The sequence below is a fragment of the Henckelia pumila genome, chromosome 4, assembly GCF_033568475.1.
Source record: "Henckelia pumila isolate YLH828 chromosome 4, ASM3356847v2, whole genome shotgun sequence".
Lineage (NCBI taxonomy): Eukaryota > Viridiplantae > Streptophyta > Magnoliopsida > Lamiales > Gesneriaceae > Henckelia > Henckelia pumila.
Window position 1 is genome coordinate 121014408 of NC_133123.1, and position 19462 is coordinate 121033869.

Below are 19462 nucleotides of genomic sequence, written 5' to 3' on the forward strand. Positions count from 1 at the left end.
CTTAGTTGGAGGTGAGTCTCCGGAGGATGCGGAGAACTGGTTAGACCGCATGGAGATGACTTTTCAGACTTTCCAATGCACCGATGAGCAGAAGGTGGAGACCCTTGGCTATCTTCTGGATGGGCGTGCGCGCAGGTGGTGGAGGTTTACTTCTGCACCTTTTGTTGCGGTGAGAGGAGTGGCCACCTGGGCCGAGTTTCGCACAGCTTTCCAAAAGCGGTATTTTCCTCCTGCACTCCGTCAGTCGAAGGCAGGCGAGCTACTGAGTCTGCGACAGGGAGCCATGTCTATCGATGAGTATCAGCAGAGGTTCTTTGATCTGCTATCCTATTGCCCCGAGATTGCTGATAGCTCAGAGATGAAGTATAATCTGTTCCTTCAGGGCCTTAACCCTGAGATCCATGACCGTGTGGCGGTTGGCGACGACATGTCCTACGAGGGTTTGGTGAGCCGTTGTCACCAGGCGGAGGACAGCATTCAGCGGAACAGGTCTTTCTCTCAGTCGAGACCTGCTAGTTCTTTGGGTCCCCGTGCCCAAACTTTCAAGAAGCCTGGATCTTCTTCTTCCTCTGGTTCGGGAGGTGTTGTCCGTTTTGGTAAGAAGGAGAAGTGTGATCACTGTGGGAAGAACCATCCATCCGACAAGTGTCGTAGAGCTTCTGGAGCTTGTTTCCGTTGTGGAGAGACTGGTCATATCCGGAGGGATTGTCCACAGTCTGGGGGAGGCGGTTCTGGTTCTGGTTCAGGATCGGGTTTTCAGGCTACCGTACAGCAGAGGTCGCAGGGACAGTCTGCTGGGAGTTCTCATTTGAGGCCACGAGCTTCTGGCCAGGTGTTTGCCCTGAGACATGATCAGGCTGTGGAGGAGAATGAGAAAGTCATCGCAGGTACAATTATGCTTTATGGTATACCTGCTCTTGTACTTATTGACATTGGTGCATCTCATTCCTTCATTTCTGCACGTTTTGTTAAGAGGCACAAGTTACCATGCATTGCACTAGACGTAGTGATGTCTGTTTCTACTCCGATGGGCCAATCTGCTTTGGCTAAGCGTCTAGTGATGGGTTGCCCTTTAGAGTTCGAAGGGAACGTTCTGTTGGCGAATCTCATGGTCCTGGCGATGGACGACTTTGATTGCATTCTGGGGATAGATATGTTGACTACCTATCGAGCTTCAGTGGACTGCTATCAGAGATTAGTACGCTTTCATCCGGAAGGGAGTGAGAGTTGGTTTTTCTATGGTGAGGGAGCGCGACCCCCGATGCCTTTGGTATCAGCTTTGAGAGCCTGTCGAGCTCTGGAGTCTGGCGGGGAAGGCTACCTTATCTATGCAGTTGATTTGTCCACTGAGAGTATTGGGATAGAGAGCATTCCTGTTGTGGATGAATTTCCAGATGTGTTTCCTGATGAGATTCCGGGTTTTCCTCCTGCTAGGGAAGTCGAGTTTGGCATAGAGTTGATGCCGGGTACTTCGCCTATTTCTAGAGCACCGTATCGTCTGGCTCCGTTAGAGATGCGTGAGTTAAAGAATCAGCTACAGGATCTTTTGGACAAGGGGTACATTCGTCCTAGTGTATCTCCTTGGGGAGCTCCTGTTCTCTTCGTAAAGAAGAAGGATAGGTCGATGCGGCTGTGCATTGACTATCGGCAGCTGAATCGAGTGACTGTGAAGAACAAGTATCCGTTGCCTCGTATTGATGACTTGTTTGACCAGCTGCAGGGCACGTCAGTTTACTCCAAGATTGACTTGAGATCTGGGTATCATTAGTTGAGAGTCCGTGATCAGGACGTAGCCAAGACTGCATTTCGTACTCGCTATGGGCATTACGAGTTCCTAGTGATGCCATTTGGTTTGACTAATGCGCCGGCTATATTCATAGATTTGATGAACCGCGTCTTCAGGGAGTATTTGGACAAGTTTGTCGTGGTCTTCATTGACGACATCTTGGTGTATTCGCGTAATACGGAAGGGCATGTTTCTCACTTGCGGTTGGTACTGCAGACTCTTCGAGATGAGTAGTTGTATGCCAAGCTGAGCAAGTGTGAGTTCTGGATGGATAGAGTGGTCTTTCTTGGCCATATCATATCCAGGAAGGGAATTTCTGTTGATCCAAGCAAGATTGAAGCGGTACTTAATTGGTCGCGTCCGACGACAGTTGCTAAGATCCGTAGTTTTCTAGGTCTAGAAGGGTATTATCGTCGCTTCATTCTGAACTTCTCTCAGTTAGCTCGACCGTTGACGCAGCTTACCCGCAAGGGTGTGGATTTTGAGTGGTCCTCCGAGTGTGAGGAGAATTTCCGTGAGCTTCGACGGCGGTTGACTTCTGCGCCGGTGTTAGCATTACCGTCAGGATCTGGAGGGTATGTAGTTTACACGGATTCTTCTCTTCAGGGGTTAGGTTGTGTCCTGACTCAGAATGGGCATGTGATTGCATACGCTTCTAGACAGCTGAAGCTTCACGAGGACAACTACCCAGTCCATGATTTGGAATTGGCAGCCATTGTGTTCGCTTTGAAGATCTGGCGTCATTATCTTTATGGCGAGAGATTTGAGATCTTCACCGACCATAAGAGTCTCAAGTATTTGTTCACTCAGGCAGAATTGAACATGAGACAGAGACGTTGGATGGACTTGCTTAAGGACTATGATTGCGAGATTAAGTACCATCCGGGAACTGCTAATCTCACCGCTGATGCTTTGAGTCGTAAGGTGCGACTATCCGCACTTCAGACTTGTTCGATGTCTAGTGCGATCAGTGACTGTTGTACTTCAGGTTATACCTTCAAGCATAAGAAAGGTATGCAGAGTATCCAGATGTTTGCGATATTATCTGAGCCAGCCTTGTACTCGCGGATCCGAGATGCTCAGATGTCTGATTCAAAGACCCAGCGTTTAGCTCGTCTAGCTAACGAGGGTAGCTCGTCTGGATTTCATTATCAGTCAGATGGCTTTCTGTGTTTGTCTGGTAGGCTTGTGATTCCACAGGATGAAGAGTTGCGAGAGGAGATTTTATCTCAGGCACATCGCACTAAGTTGAGTATTCATCCTGGGAGCAACAAGATGTACAAGGATCTACGTACTCGTTTCTGGTGGAAGGGAATGAAACGCAGTGTTTATCAGTTTGTTTCGAGATGTTTGGTGTGTCAACAGGTCAAGGCAGAGCACCGACGACCTGGAGGATTGCTTCACAGTCTGCCTATTCCTGAATGGAAATGGGAGTTTATCACTATGGACTTTGTGACCCATTTGCCGGTATCCCCGAGGAACTGTGATGCTATCTGGGTGGTGGTGGACCGACTCACCAAGTCAGCGCATTTCATTGCCTATAGCCGAGAGTACTCTGTGGATCGCATGGCACGGATGTACATTCAGGAGATCGTTCGACTTCATGGAGTGCCTGTGAGCATTGTCAGCGATCGGGACCCCAGGTTTACTTCTAGATTCTGGGGGAGTGTTCAGCGTGCGATGGGTACTACTCTCAGTTTGAGTACAGCCTATCATCCGAAGACTGATGGTCAGTCAGAGCGCACTATCCGTACGTTAGAGGATATGCTTAGAGCGTGCGTCATGGATTTTGGTTCAGCCTGGCAGGATCATTTGCCGTTGATCGAGTTCGCTTACAACAACAGCTATCACACTAGTATTGGGATGGCACCTTTTGAAGCGTTGTATGGGCGACGTTGTCGTACTCCACTCTTCTGGGAAGAAGTGGGGGAGAGACAGGCTGAAGGACCGGAGTTTATCCAGCAGGCGATAGACATTGTTGATCAGATCAAGAAACGGATTAAGACTGCACAGGATCGTCAGGCCAGCTATGCTAATATTAAGCGTAGGCCCTTGCAGTTCGAGGTCGGGGAGAAAGTGTTTCTGAGAGTGTCACCTTTCCGCAAGATTCTCAGATTTGGCCTTAAGGTCAAGTTGTCTCCCAGATTTATCGGTCCGTTTGAGATCTTGGAGAGCATTGGCGATTTGGCTTATCGACTAGCTTTGCCACCGCATTTATCTAGTATTCACGACGTGTTCCACGTATCTCTGTTGCGACGGTATGTGGCGGATGAATCTCATATTCTGCAGCGGTCTGAGGTTCAGGTAGACAAGGATTTGACTTATGTTGAGAAACCTCTTCGTATCCTGGATTATAAGGATAAGGTTTTACGAAACAAAGTCATTCCTTTGGTTTTAGTTCAGTGGCAGCGCCGAGGCACTGAGGAAGCTACTTGGGAGCTTGAGGACAGGATGCGTAAAGACCATCCTGAGTTGTTTTGATTTCATTCTTTAAGTTGTATTCAGTTGCAAACTCTGTAAACGTTTGATTTGAATAAAGAATGTTTCTGATTTCTGTTTTTGCATTCGGTACTTAAGATCTGATTTCGAGGACGAAATATCTTAAGTGGGGGAGAATGTAGTAGCCCGTGCCCTAATTGAGTAATTAAAGGATTAATGCTAATTAATTGAATTAGGTATCGGACGGATCGGAATCTCCGAACAGGATCGGAAGCTCCGATGAGCGATCGGAGGCACCGATGTTATTACGTCAGGCATGACGTGTGGTTGGATCGGAAGCTCCGATCACCCCTATCCGGAGTCGTCAAGTGATATTTTGACACGTGGCAGATCAGGATCTTCGGAAGCTCCGATGGCAGGATCGGACGTTCCGATCAAGGATCGGAAGTTCCGATCGTTGTCTATAAATAGAAGGCCGAGACTTCACTTTCATTTGCCAATTCCGAGTTCTCCTTTCCTTTCTAGTCCTTTTGGAGCTGTTCTAGTCTTCTTAGGCTTGGTCCGAAGGTCGGAGAGGCGTTCGGTAGTCGTAGCGGAGTTGTGCCCAAGTTCTGGAGGCATCGACATCAAAGGGCTAACGACGGACGAAGGTATAGCTTTTGCTTCCTATAAATATTTAGGAGTATGCAATAGCTTAGTTAAGGCTTTTAGAGCACTTTAATGATAGTAGTATCATTTGGCAGTGTAGAGCAGACTATAGGAGTGGACCTAGAGTTGGTAGAGCTTGCACTGTATTGAGGTACGAAAGTACTGTTCGAGATATCCTGACTGAGTATGCATGTATTATATGACTGCATGATTTATATGCCATGATATTATGCTGCATTCATTTGCATCTTGCTGTATCTCCTTCGAGATGTCTGTAGTAGGGTTGTACCCTATCCTGTTAGTGGATGGACTTCCATCGATTTGGGTTCGGCGTTTCCACGGTTATCTCGGTATGGGAGCCACCTCCTGAAGCGACGGCACAGCGTGCTACATACCAGGGCCCGGTCTGTCTTTGTTATCTGATCCTTGACCTCGAGTCTATAGGGAGTTCACTTTGCATGCATGTATACTCATACTCTCGCACTGAGCGTTTTATGCTCACGTCTCGTACTCTGTATTTTCTGGACACCCTATTCCATGGGGCAGGTTTGCGATTGGACGAGGAGGGTGGATCCAGGAGGGGCTAGTCAGTGGTTGGCCAGCTGGAGCTTCGTCTAGGTTTTATTACTGTTGTTTGGGTTTATACAGCTATTCGATTTGGTTGTATGTTATTGGATTCCGCAGTTTTATTCTGATATCTGTTTAATTAAGTTAATTGCATGCCTAAGTTCTGTTTAGTAGGTGATCCGGGTAAGGGTCACTACATAAACCGATTTCAACAATGTGCACAGAAACCATTTCTGCACCTTTTAAAGTCAAGATAAATTTTTCTGAATCCGAATTCAGTGATTTCCAAAAATACCAATCCCTATGTCATTTTAGGAAATCTTACTCCTCTACTCTTAAATAAGAAGTCCAACTTCTTTGTTCATTAAATTTAACTCTTTAAATTTAACTATCTCAACGGGGATTAAAAATCCATTACTCTGTGTGACCCTCAATGGTTCAGGGATACAGCTAGCCGTGGGCTCACAACTCCTTGTGACTCGGAACAACAATTTCCGACTTGCCCATCGAATCATGGTAAGAGCGTCTAGCAACATCGCCCCATGATTCCCTAGGTATCACTGATAGTGCCTGCAAGAACCAATAGATTTTGGTTAGCGTACAGTACGGTCCCTTCATCCATATATCCCGATCGAATCAACAACCATTGGTAAATCGAGAGTCGTTCGAGATTCGATAACTATGCAATACATCTTGAAGATCAAATAGTGACATCGCATGTGCTACTAAGAAACCATTTCTTAAATCACATCATGTACTCTGGCCAGAGATTCGTCACACTAATATCTCCTCAGATCGCATAGGATATCCACACTCGCAAGTATGTGGTGAATCCTTGACAACAAAGCATCGACTCCTATATGTGTTGTAACTGTACCCAATATCGACACCTGATGACCCCAATAGAGTCGGTAAACGAGTCAAAGCACAGTACTAGCATATAGAGTCTCAATGATGTTTCAAGTAGTAAGGACTAATGGTGTACAACCAAAACCGCGGACTTTATCCACTCGATAAGTGATAACCACTTGGAAAGTCCGGATAGGGTAGTTCGATCATTCATCGTATGAATATCCATTTGCATGCTTCAAACATTTCTATTTTCCTTACCAATGAAACGTGGTACTCTGCATCGCAAATGCTAGTCTCAAACTCGAGCGATCCTTATCCTTATTATTGGACGGCTCAATCGACTAGGAACAGTGTAGAATATACAGTGACTATAAGATGTGTTTCATGATAGACATCTCCATGTTCTACCACATCTTACATACACTATAGTATATTCAAGGTCTTTATCAAAACAACAATAGTATATCACAATATAACAATATGAAGAAAGATAAAGTCATTGCCATTAATAAAAGTGTAAATTATATTAAATAAAAGATTGTTTATACAAAGAGTCATCAAAGCCCTTAGCCACAAGTTGGCTCACTGGGCACCTACTCTTTCACTATTCAACTCTGAGAAGTGTCTGGAGTTGATAATTGGATCTTCTCTTCCAGCTTCATTCTACTGGGATCCACATAAGGCGAAACTCTGATGCCAATCTCGGCAATGACAGTCTTGGAAAAACCTAGATATCTTGCTATTCCAACTCCTGTTACTGCTATCGTCATTGAATCCATCTTGTAATCTTACAAAAGATAACCCAATATCAACACTATGTCCCAAAGAATCCTATTACATGCTCTGATACCATAAATGTAGTGACCTGCACCATGATCACTCAAACAATAAATAAACTTAATCAGAGTAAAAATGCGGAACTTAAATAAACTAATGCCAGAAAATAATAACCTAGTGGTCAACCTTTTTAACCTAACTTGGTCACCACTTAACCTCCCAATCCTTAGGAGAACTACCTGAAGCTGCCCCATCGAATGGGGTATCCAGACAACAGAAAATATCCAAACGAGAGCATAAAACACTTAGTACGAGAGTATGAGTATACAAGATTATATGTGCATGTATGCAAGTGCACTGGTTACCAATTCTCTCAAGTCAAGAAACAAGCTCATAAACCGGGTCCAAGGTATATAGCACGCTGCACCATTGCATCAGGAGGTGGCTCCTATACCCAGTGGATAATGGTGACCTGATATTAGTACAAGTCCAAACATAACGGTGACCTGACACAAGACTTACATATCCAACCATCCACGACTCGTAGGGTGAGCGCCCTACTACCTTATATCTCAAGGATATGAGATCAATATGATCATGTATGCAACATGCAGTCATGACATGCTGTACAGATAAAGTTATATAAAATATGCAACCACATAATACATGCATACTCAATCTGGATATCTCGAATAGTACTTCCGTACCTTTCTAAGGCAGACCCTACCATGCAGCACTACAATACATAATAACCATACATTATCTAACATTCCAAACATCATCTATCATCCTCTAAAAGCCTTAATTAAACTATAACATATTCTCTATTTTCTATAAGGAGCCAGAGCTATACCTTCGTCCATCGTCAGCCCGCTGATGTCGAATGCCCCAGAGCTTGGGCACAGACTTGATACAATCCCTGGACACCTCACCAAAGCTCCGCTGCTTGGCCACCACTACAGACACTTTTCGCTTTAAAAATAGTAATTCTTACTCCAACTCTTAAAGAAAGAGTCCCGAATCCCTTAAAATAAATCCATCACGGGATAGGATATGATTCAATTGCATTTCAAAATGAACCATCTCAGCCCCTATTTATAGAGCTCGATCGGGCTCTCCGATCCCTGGATCGGGCGCTCCGATCTATGCATGAATGCCACGTTCCGATTGGTCAAGATCGGACGCTTTGATCCCCTCTTCGGACCCTCTGAACCCATACATGCAGCTACGTGTTCAATTCATGTTGCCACATGCATGGCACTTAGATCGGACGCTCCGATCTGCCCCGTAGCTTCCGAACTCCTTTGCTGGCTCCGATTCTATTTGAACTCTCCGAAATCAGTTCGGATCCTACGAACTTCCCGATCCCAATTAAGCCCATTAAGCATTTTTTGGGCGTTTTAGACCCAATTTCTTGGTCCGTTAGATTATATTAAAATCCCTAAATCATTATTCATTAAATCTAAACATGATTAGTAAATTAATCTTGTAAAATGAAATCGGGCTACTACACGTAGCATTTCGAACCTTCCGAATTAAGGATTGGATCTTCCGAAGACATGTGCTCAGATAGGTGTCAATACGTTGACGACACATCATGACATGCAAAGTTCAGATCTTCCGAACTCTGCTTATAAATATTTCATCCGAGTTTCATAATTTGGCACAAATATTTAGTACTCTCTCAAGCTTCAATTCATGTTTGAGGTTTCTAGACCATATAGTTAAGCTACCTCAATTCCAAAGTGCTTCCAGGAGCGGTAGTAGCACCGAGGCACCAAAGGCAGTTGGTGAAGAAATATTCTTCAAATGGTTGATGATGGACAAAGATATGATCTGTGAGCCATTTTAGTTGGAGATTTAAGAAGCATGTTGTTGAGAATTAAGTTTTGATGTTTATAAGAGATAAATTTGTGATATAAACAAATGATTTGTTTTTTGCTAAACTGATTGGATTCAGTCTAGAAGTGAGACGTCAAAACTGGCACATGCTAAACTGAAGTGAGCTAAAATGAAGATAAATTATAGGGTTAAACTGTCTCGAAAAGAGAAGTGTGTTTTATGAGTGAAATTGCCTAACCGAGTCTTCAAGGAAAATAGCGATTTTATTAAGAAAAGCGCTAAATTGAAAAGCACGATTTTAAGCTAGCTAAACTGAATCCTTCGAAGATCAACTAGACTGAAGATACTAAGCTGAGTCATCAACTGCTATCGCAAGGACTTCACCAAGGTAGTAAATTGATCTTTTGAACGCCTCACATTATATCAGTCTACCATCGCAATCATCAGCTTCATCGCGATCATCAGTTTACCATCGCGATTTGAATTGGATAAGGTTTTCCGTACTCTGACACCCTCTCCAACGTAGTGCCGCTATCCAAGAGAATGTCTGCCTTAGAGTATGTCGGTGAAAGAGACGAAGCAACGGGTATATTTCAAATTCTATCAGAGACATTTTAAATTAATGACCGTTGAAATCCGAAGCATATAAATAGGCATCTTGATCAGATATAGAACAACTTTTGGATGAACTCTTGATTATGCGAATATTTGAACATTCAAGCCTTCAAAGTCTGCAAAGCTTTTTGATCAAGAAACTCGAAGCACAACAATTAAACTGCTACTTTGATCATTCAATGTTCATTTTTGTGCAAGACAAAATCTAGTTGTAACATTTGTATTTTATCAGTCTAGGACTGAAACTGAGTTGTAACTAGGAGTTCTGAGATATGCTGTCGTGTGTAAGTCCTAGTCTTGGATCGGGCTTTTTCAAATTACTTGTAACAATCAAAGTCTTTTAGTGATATACTTTCGAGGAGGTAAAAGGGGTGACATAGGAGTGATTGAAATCTCCGAACATCCACAAACATCTCATTGTGTCTTTCATTAGTTTACGTACATACTATCAATATTGCATACACATTTTCACCAAGTGTTTAGAATCTGCCTTTTGACATATTTTTGCACATATATTGTTTGTCAACTTGCATCAGACACCAAGATAAATCTAGAACTCAATCACCAAACCGATTAAATTCACTATCATCCCATTGAAACAATTTTTGAGTGTATTCACCCCACTCTACATTCTAAACCGATCCTAACAAGTGGCATCAGAGAGAGGTTTTTATCTTGCCTCTGAACACTATCCCAGGAGGTCTTCATTCAGCAAAATTCCTATGTTCTCTAAAGAGTACTTTGATGATTGGAAGATACGTATGCAATCACATCTATCAGCTCTAGACGATGACATGTGGTTTGTCATCAATGATGGAACTCTTACCATCCCCAAAGTAAACACTGATGTCATACTTAATTATTTTGGCAAGAAGTTGGGGAATGACAAATGGAGGGACGAGAACTAGTTCAGCAAGCTATTGACATAGTTAAGTAGATCAAGAAACGTATTAAGACTGCACAAGACCGGAGGCCAGCTATGCTAACATTAAGCATAGACCTTTGCAGTTCCAGCTATGAGAAAAAGAGTTTCTGAAAGTTTCATCATTTCATAGGATTTTGAGATTTGTACTTAAGGAAAACTATCTCCGAGATTCATTGGTCCATTTGAAATTTTGGAAAGTGCTGGAGATTTAGTGTACAGATTAGCTATGCCTCTGAATCTGTTTGGTATTCACGACGTGTTTCATGTATCTCTATTGAGACGATATGTGGCAGATTAGTTTCATATTTTTCATTCATCTGAAGTACAGATTGATACGAATCTGAATTATGTGGAGAAACTAATTCGCATCTTAGATCGGAAAGACAAAGTATTACGGAGTAAGATTATTCCTCTTGTCTTAGTCCAATGGCAGCGCAGAGGAATTGAAGAAGCCACTTTGGAGTTGGAAATCCCTATGCGTATTGAACATCCTGAGTTATTTTAAGTTATATTTCTAGTGGATGTATTTGTTTCCAGTTGTATCTTTCTGTTGTAACTCAGTTTAGATGTAATAAATGATGTTCTGTCTACTATTGATTATCCTAATTTCGAGAAAGAAATATTTTAAGAGAGGGAGAATGTAGTGACCCGAGTTTCTTTTTATGAGATTAAATAAATAAAACACGATTAAGGGGTCATTATATGCAAAAAAAAAATAACTTAGAAATCAAACTCGGGACGTCCGAAGTTGTCCGGGAAGTTAAAATATCTGAAGAGTTCGGATCCAACCAAACCATTCTAGAATAGGGGAGTTCGGAACGTCCTAACCCTAAATCGGAGGTTCCGAACTCTAGCAGCTTGGTGTCCAATTTGTTGTCAATTTGAGTTGGACATGTGGCGAGTTCGGCCCCACCGAAGGGGAGATCGGAGCGTCTGAAGTGCTGGAAGGGTGTCGTGACAAGGATTTTGACACTTGGATCCGCACGTGATATCGAACCCTCCGAAGTCCAGGCGGACCTTCCGAAGTCAAGTTCGGAGCTTCAGAAGACATGTGTCCAAGACGTGCCCATGTATGCAGGATTGGAGCTTCCAATCCCCAGTTCGGAGGTTCTAAACTCTGCCTATAAATAGGGAATTTGAGATTCATAATTATTGCACCATTTACACATTTCCCATCTCTTTCTTAGCTTAGATTTGAGGGATTTTATCCATAAAATCGAGGGTCGGCCGATAGCGAGGTGCTACCAGGGTTGTAGCGGAGCTATGTCTGAAGTTTGAAGCATTCAAAATCAATGGGATAACGAAGAACGCAGTTATAATTTGAGAACTCTATAAAAATTTGGGAGTATATATTAGCTTAGTTAAGACTTTTAGATTAATAATAGTGATATGGTGTTCACTTGATGATAGGCTTGGGCATTAGACTCAGTGCACCTATGTGAGACCTCGGTACTAAAAATCTAATTTCGGATTAAACAATAACTAAGCATTCAAGATTAAAGATTAAAAGAAAATAAAAAAAAATTATTTAAAGTGAACAGTGCCTCGCTCGATCGGTAAAACTTAACCGATCGAGCGAGCAAGTTTCTACACTCTGCTGCCCGCCTCAAGGAGTAGCTCCGCTCAATCGGTAAAATTCAACCGATTGAGCGGGCAAGCATTTACAAAAAATATACAGGAAGGCTACAGACATCTCGCTCAATCAGTCAAACTCTACGGATCGAGCGAGGGCAAGCCTGAACAAATTTCCAGAAAAATAAGCTTACCAACTCAACTCCAATATCCATTCCAAACATAACGATGAATATATTACATGCCACAACAACATTCAATCCTCAATATTCCAATATTAGATACTACAAACATCAAACAAGTTCGAGTTCTAAACATGCTTCAAAATATAAACTAGATTGACATGCTGATTCGACTTCTAAACCGAGTCTATCTTATATTCCTTGATCTCGATGCTAACCAAGTCTTCTCTAACTCGATCCTGCCTCACCTGTTGCCAAGTACACATACAAAACAAAGAAATAGCCGGATAACTCCGGTGAGAATGATATTCCCAGTAAAAGCAACATAACATGAAATAACAAGTAATATATCAATAACATGAAATACAAACAACATATTAAATGTTAATACGAATGAAATGCATGTCTTTAAAACTGGGATAACAACTCTGATAATCAAGGAATTTCTGCTATGTTTTGGGATCTCGAGGATAAGATCACGTAACAACTCACCGACTCTCCCGATCGAGGTGGTGCCCCATGTCTCCATCCTCTAAACTTTGGTGCGACTATAAGGAGTATGCTGACACTAGGTGAACTTCTACAACCCAGGCCACTCGCTATATAGCCTCCAAAACGTCTAAATAGAAATGGCCGTACAGCCCACTGAAATAAAAGATTTAGACTCGAGATGAATGCATATAGAAAACACAAATAATTAAACCATAAATCAATTAATAACAAGAGTTAAATCAACAAAATACAAGTTTCCCATTCTAGAACAAGTATTGATGCAAGTATGTGATTTAAGGGAAACTCAAGAACCAACTGTCTTGAGTGTGCTATCCCACTAAAACGATGTCTGATTGTACCTTCCGACTCGAATAGCTCCAACTCTGGATAAGCTACAAGAGTGGTTATATCAAAATCCATACGACCCAAAAACAACAAACGCTCAAGGTAAACTCTTTACCGCTCTTCGTCTAACTCTTCGACGATCGACTTCTGCTAACTCTGAACTCAACAAACTTCAAACGAATCTGTACAGAGGAAAAAGAATATCAACAACTGCAATCAAACCCAACTGCTAAAGGTTCGACAATTCAAATGAAACAAAATCTCAAAACTCAAACCGGCGGCATATCGGTTGTATTCTGATCAAACCGAAAACACCGACAGGAGTATATCATCGCAAATGTGAGACCCCGTTTCTAAACTTCTAAACTTGATTAATTAAACACAATCGAACACGAGGAGCCGCGGAAAAATGAATCAAAATTTTTTTTTTAAACACGCGCGCCCGCGCCAACCTCAGGCGCGCCCGCGCATGACACTATGCCGGCCACGCGCGCCCGCGCACAACCCTCGGGCAGAAATCCCTTTTTCTGCACAATGAGGCACGCCCGCGCGTGCCTCTCGGGTTGCTGACACCTGGACCAGAAATATTAACTCCACAAGCTCAATACAACACTTCAAACAACCAAGGTTCCAACCAAAGCTTAAACATGAAATCATGAGCTCGAAACACCAACAAAACGAGATATTAACAATACAAGTTCGATGACATAATTCAATCGACTAATCAAAACAAAACAAGTCCAAAAGGTACAGCCCTACGACACACGGTGTCTCACTTCTATCATTCTCACCCCGAGCTAACCCAAACGACTCGGTCTTGCTCCTGATCCTCCTGTTGCCAAGTACACATACAAACAAGACAACAACCGGATAAACCGGTTAGAAATATAATTTTTAAGTAAAAGAGACAGACATGCAATAACAGATAAACATCTCTTAACGAAAAGTATCAATCAATAACAATTCAAAATGAGAATGAATGTATGCATGACTTAAAAACTCAAGATTATCAAAGTCAGATAATCGAAATATCGATCGGTACTTGGTTGGGAACCCGGGGTCAAGTCATTACAACAACACACCTACACACCCTTTCGGGGTGGATGTCACCCAACTCAAACCCCTAGACTTCAGAGCAACTATAAGAAGTATTCTGGCACTTGGAAAAACTCGAAATCCAAAGCCACTTCAATATAGCTCCCTAAAATGTCTATCTTCAAAACGAATCGAATAATCGGCTCAATATGAATGCAAGTGTGAACAATTAATCAATCAAGTTCACACAATCAATTAACATGCAGTATGTGATTTTCGGGACTCGAGAATAAATCGAACTCGAGTATTCTACCCCATTCGTATCAATGTCGACTTTTACCTTTCAAGTCCGACGAGGATTCAAATATGAAAATAACAACGAACTCAAATAAATAATCAATTGAATCACAACAAATCGAAACAAGGAAAACTCAATCAATATACCGTCTTTGATTCTCAATTCGATCAACTCCCAAGTTCGATCCAAACCCGAAACTCCAATCCAAATCTGAAAATGAAGATTATACGGATTCGGTGTCAATCCAACAACTCAAACAAACCCGGAATTGAACCAAACAAACAACCGATAAACCAAAACTCGATTTGGACGGCATAACGGCTATAATCGGTCAAACCAAAAATCAACACCCCATTTTTGAAATATACCTCAAAAATCATATAAAATCCAAACTTCGTTCTTTTTCCAAACCGACTTCGAATACACGATCTATGCTAACTCAATAACAACATACTCGAAGATTATCAAATTCTGACAACCCAACAAAAATCAAAGTTCGAAGATCGTAGAAAAACTTATGTCGGAACGAAGCCCTCGTTGCGGTGATCGTAAAACTCAACTCGGAATCGAAATCTGACGGTCGGATCGAGCAAATCAGACGGAAGAAAAGATTGAGGAATCATTGGCTATGGCTTCCAGGTTCAGTACGTACGAATGGAGAGGAAGGGAGGAGAGGAAATGATGTGATGTGATGGTCAAGTTGCAAGGTAAAATAATATAATCCAACTTTTGCATTTCGGTCCCTGAAACTCCCAAGTTAATTCGATTCAATCCCGGCTCAATAAATCTCCAAACTAAATAATAATCAATTCCAATAATCACGAAAATTAATTTCAGGGCCTTACAATTCTCCCCCTCTAAGATTCAATTTCGTCCTCAAAATCTGACAGATCACAGACTGAAACAAGAAAGAACCATACTGAAAAAGAACTCACCTCAATCGAACAATTCTGGAAATCGCTGCCTCGTATCAGATTCGGTCTCCCAAGTTGCTTCTTCGACTCCGTGATGAATCCACTGAATCTTCACCAACGGAATTGACTTGTTTCTGAGATGCTTCTCTTTTCTATCGAGAATCTGAATCGGTCGCTCGAAGTAACTCAGAGTATCATCAAGTTCGGCCTCGTCTGGTTGAAGAACATGGGACGGATCCGGGTGATATTTCCGCAACATCAAAATGTGAAACACATCGTGGATGCCTGAAAGAGACGGAGGAAGAGCAATCCTATAGGCAAGATCGCCTATCTTCTCCAGAATCTCATACGGTCCAATGAATCTCGGCGACAACTTTCCTCTTTTCCCGAATCTGACAGTTCCTCTGAACGGAGAAATCTTCAGAAAAACACGGTCCCCCTGATCAAAAGGCAGTGGTCTGAGTCTGACATTTGCGTACTTGGCCTGCCGATCTTGAGCTGTCTTCATTCTGATCCGAATCAACTTCACCTGCTCGGCCATATCGCGAATCATATCTGGACCCAACTCAGGTGATTCTGAAATCTCATCCCAAAATAACGGAGATCTACACTTTTTCTCGACCTGAAACTCTGACTGGTGACCTGATCTGACCCTCTCTATCGAACTATGAATGCTCGGATCAGATCTCTGAGCCTCTCTGATCAACTGAAACAACTCTGGCTCTGCCTGAATCACAAAAACTCTGATGGATCTCCTATCGGTCTCGAACTCCAAACCAGAAGTACAACAGTCTTCAATCAACTGAGAGACACCCCTCGTAGAAAGAGATAATGAACAAAGCTTCCGACTAAGAGCGTCTGCAGCTGCATTCGATTTCCAGGATAATACTTGATCTCACAGTCAAAGTCCTTATGAAAATCCATCCATCTCCTCTGTCTCATGTTAAGCTCGAACTGGGAAAACAAGTATTTCAGGCTCTTGTGGTCAGAAAATATCTCAAACGACTCGCCATAAAGGTAATGGCACCAGGTCTTCAAAGCAAACACAATCGCCGCAAGCTCAAGGTCATGGATTGGATAACGAGTCTCTTGCGGCTTCAACTACCTCGAAGCATAAGCTATGACGTGCTTCCTCTGCATAAGAATGCATTCAAGACCACGGTGAGAAGCATCGCAGTACACGGAGAAACCTCCCGTACCTGATGGAATAGACAAGATCGGAGCGCTGGTCAACCTCTTCTTTAGTTCAATGAAACTGGCCTCACAATCCTCGGACCAAACAAACGGTGCATTCTTCTGGGTAAACTGAGTAATCGGCTTTGCAATGGAAGAGAAACCCTCGATAAATCGCCGATAATATCCCGCTAAACCCATGAAGCTTCGGATCTCTGGCACTGATGTCGGTCTCGGCCAATTCATAACTGCCTCGATCTTACTAGGGTCAATAGAAATTCCATCTCCTGATACAATGTGGCCTAGAAAAACAACTCGGTCCAACCAGAACTCGCACTTTGATAGCTTAGCATACAACTGTTTGGCTCGCAAAACCTTTAATACAATCCTCAAATGCTCTGCATGATCTGAGCGGTTCTTTGAATAGATCAGAATGTCGTCAATAAAGATAATGATGAACTCATCCAAATACCACTGAAAGATACGATTCATCAGATCCATAAAAACTGCTGGAGCATTCGTCAAACCAAACGTCATGACTACGAACTCAAAATGCCCATATCTGGTTCTAAAAGTTGTCTTAGGCACATCCTTGTCGCGAACTCTCAGCTGATGATACCCTGATCTCAGATCTATCTTCGAATACACTGAAGAACCCTGCAGTTGGTCAAAATGATCGTCAATCCTAGGTAGAGGATACTTGTTCTTGACCGTCGCTTGATTCAACTGGCGATAGTCGATGCAGAGTCGCATAGAACCGTCCTTCTTCCTTACAAAGAGCACTGGAGAACCCCAAGGTGATACGCTAGGTCGGATGTATCCCTTGGCAACCAGATCTTCTAACTGCTCCTTCAACTCTTTCAATTCTAACGGAGCCATTCGATAAGGCGCTTTCAAAATGGGCTGAGTACCTGGTGCAAGTTCGATGCTGAATTCGATCTCTCGAATCAGCGGCAAACCAGGAATCTCGTCCGGAAATACATCAGGAAACTCGCTAACCACCGGTATCTCAGTCAACTCAGGACTAGACCTCTGAACATCTACTACATAGATCAAGAATCCTTCTGCTCCTCTCTGAAGTAAACGAGACATGGATAACGCAGAAATCAAAGGAATTCTGGATCGAGAACCCTTACCGAAAAACTTCCAATCATCTGCCATCTCAGGTCTGAAGCAAACCACTTTCTGAAAGCAATCTACTGTCACCCTATACTTGGTCAGAGCATCAATCCCGACAATACAGTCAAAATCAGATAATCCAAGTACAATGCAGTCAATCTCAATCGAATTCCCCTCGGATTCTAACACACAGTTTCGGACCAATCTCACCGACACAGTTTCCCCACCCAAAGGTGAAGTGATAGAAACGACATCAGATAATGGCTCAGCAAATAAATCATGCATCACGACAAATCTTTCAGAAATAAAATAGTGAGAAGCACCCGTATCAATCAAAACAAATTTAGGATAACCAAAGATCGAACAGTTACCTGCTATCACGTCATTCGGAGCTGCATTGGCCTGATCCTCTGTCAGGGCAAACACCCTTGCCTGTTGTCGAGGAGGTTGGTTCTGATTCTGATTACCTCCCTGACGAGATTGTTGCTGGGGCTGGAAGGAATGGACTGCAGAAGCTGATCTCTCGGGCTGAGCTGGCGGTCTAGAAGAACTACCGCTCTGAGCTCTATCGGATCCTCGCTGAGGACAGACTCTAGCAAAGTGACCCGGCTGCTGGCAGATATTGCAACTACCAAACACGCCTAGACACTGATCACTTGGGTGGCGTCCTCCACACTTACTGCACGATGCTCCTGAAAACCCTGAATTATGTCCGGAACTGAACTGTCTAGAGCCACCGGAGCTCGATGAACTACTCCCAGACTTTGCTTCCCCTTCGGTCTATACTGATCTCTCCTGTTTTTGCCACTGTTTCCTCCCTCAACCCTCTGAAACTGATTCGATTGCTAAGAAGGTTGGTACTGATACTGGGATTGCTGAGGCTGAAACTGAACAGGCTGGTTCTGAAAAGATCTCTGCTGCTGCTGAGGAGCTACCTGATTTCCTCGCTGCATCAACAGTCCAGCTTCGGCTCCCTTTGCCTGATCCATTGCATCTGCAAAGTTGTTGGGTCTCCTGGTATTGACCAAGGTAAAGATCTCATGGTTCAAGCCATTGATGAAATGATCGGCTTTGGCTTCCTCGTGATCTGCAATGTGAGGTGAAAACCTCAAGAGACTGTCAAACTTGCTCACGTACTCCTCGATACTCAGATTCCCTTGCTTCAGATTCTCAAATTCGGCACCCTTTTCCTTACGATACGAGACAGGAAAGAACCGCTTGTAGAACTCAGTCTTGAATAAATCCCAAGTAACCACGGTGCCTCGATTCTCATTTGCCCTCTTGGTTATGGTCCACCAATTCTTGGCAACACCCTGAAGCTGGTGAATGACTAACCTGATTCTGCGGTCATCGGTATAGTCGAGAGAATCAAATAGCTGATCGATGTCCTCTAGCCAACTCTCACAGTCAACGGAGTTCTCGGTACTAGTCAAGGTAGGCGGTCGGAACGATCGAAATCTCTTCAATAGTCTCCATCGGGGTTGCGGTTGCATCAAACTGATCCACTCCAGTACTACCCTGATCATTCGGAGGAGTTATTACTGGCGGCGGATTCTCAGTAGAAGGAGAAGTCAAAGGTGGTGGATTCCTTCTCACAGATCGTCGAGGTGCCATCTGATATCAAAGGTTAGGAAACAATATCTCAAACTCAATCTCAACCTCAAACCTCGGTGTCCAAACTCTGCTCTGAGTACTCATGAATTCCGATAATATCCAATGATAGATAATAACACAAGGACAGATATATATCACGTAATTCATGCTTTATAAATTAAATCACAACTCATGTAATTCTATTAATTCAATAATCAATAAAGCATGCTCGCACGTATTTAAATAATTATTTAAATAAATCAATCACATGCGAGAATTCAATTCATG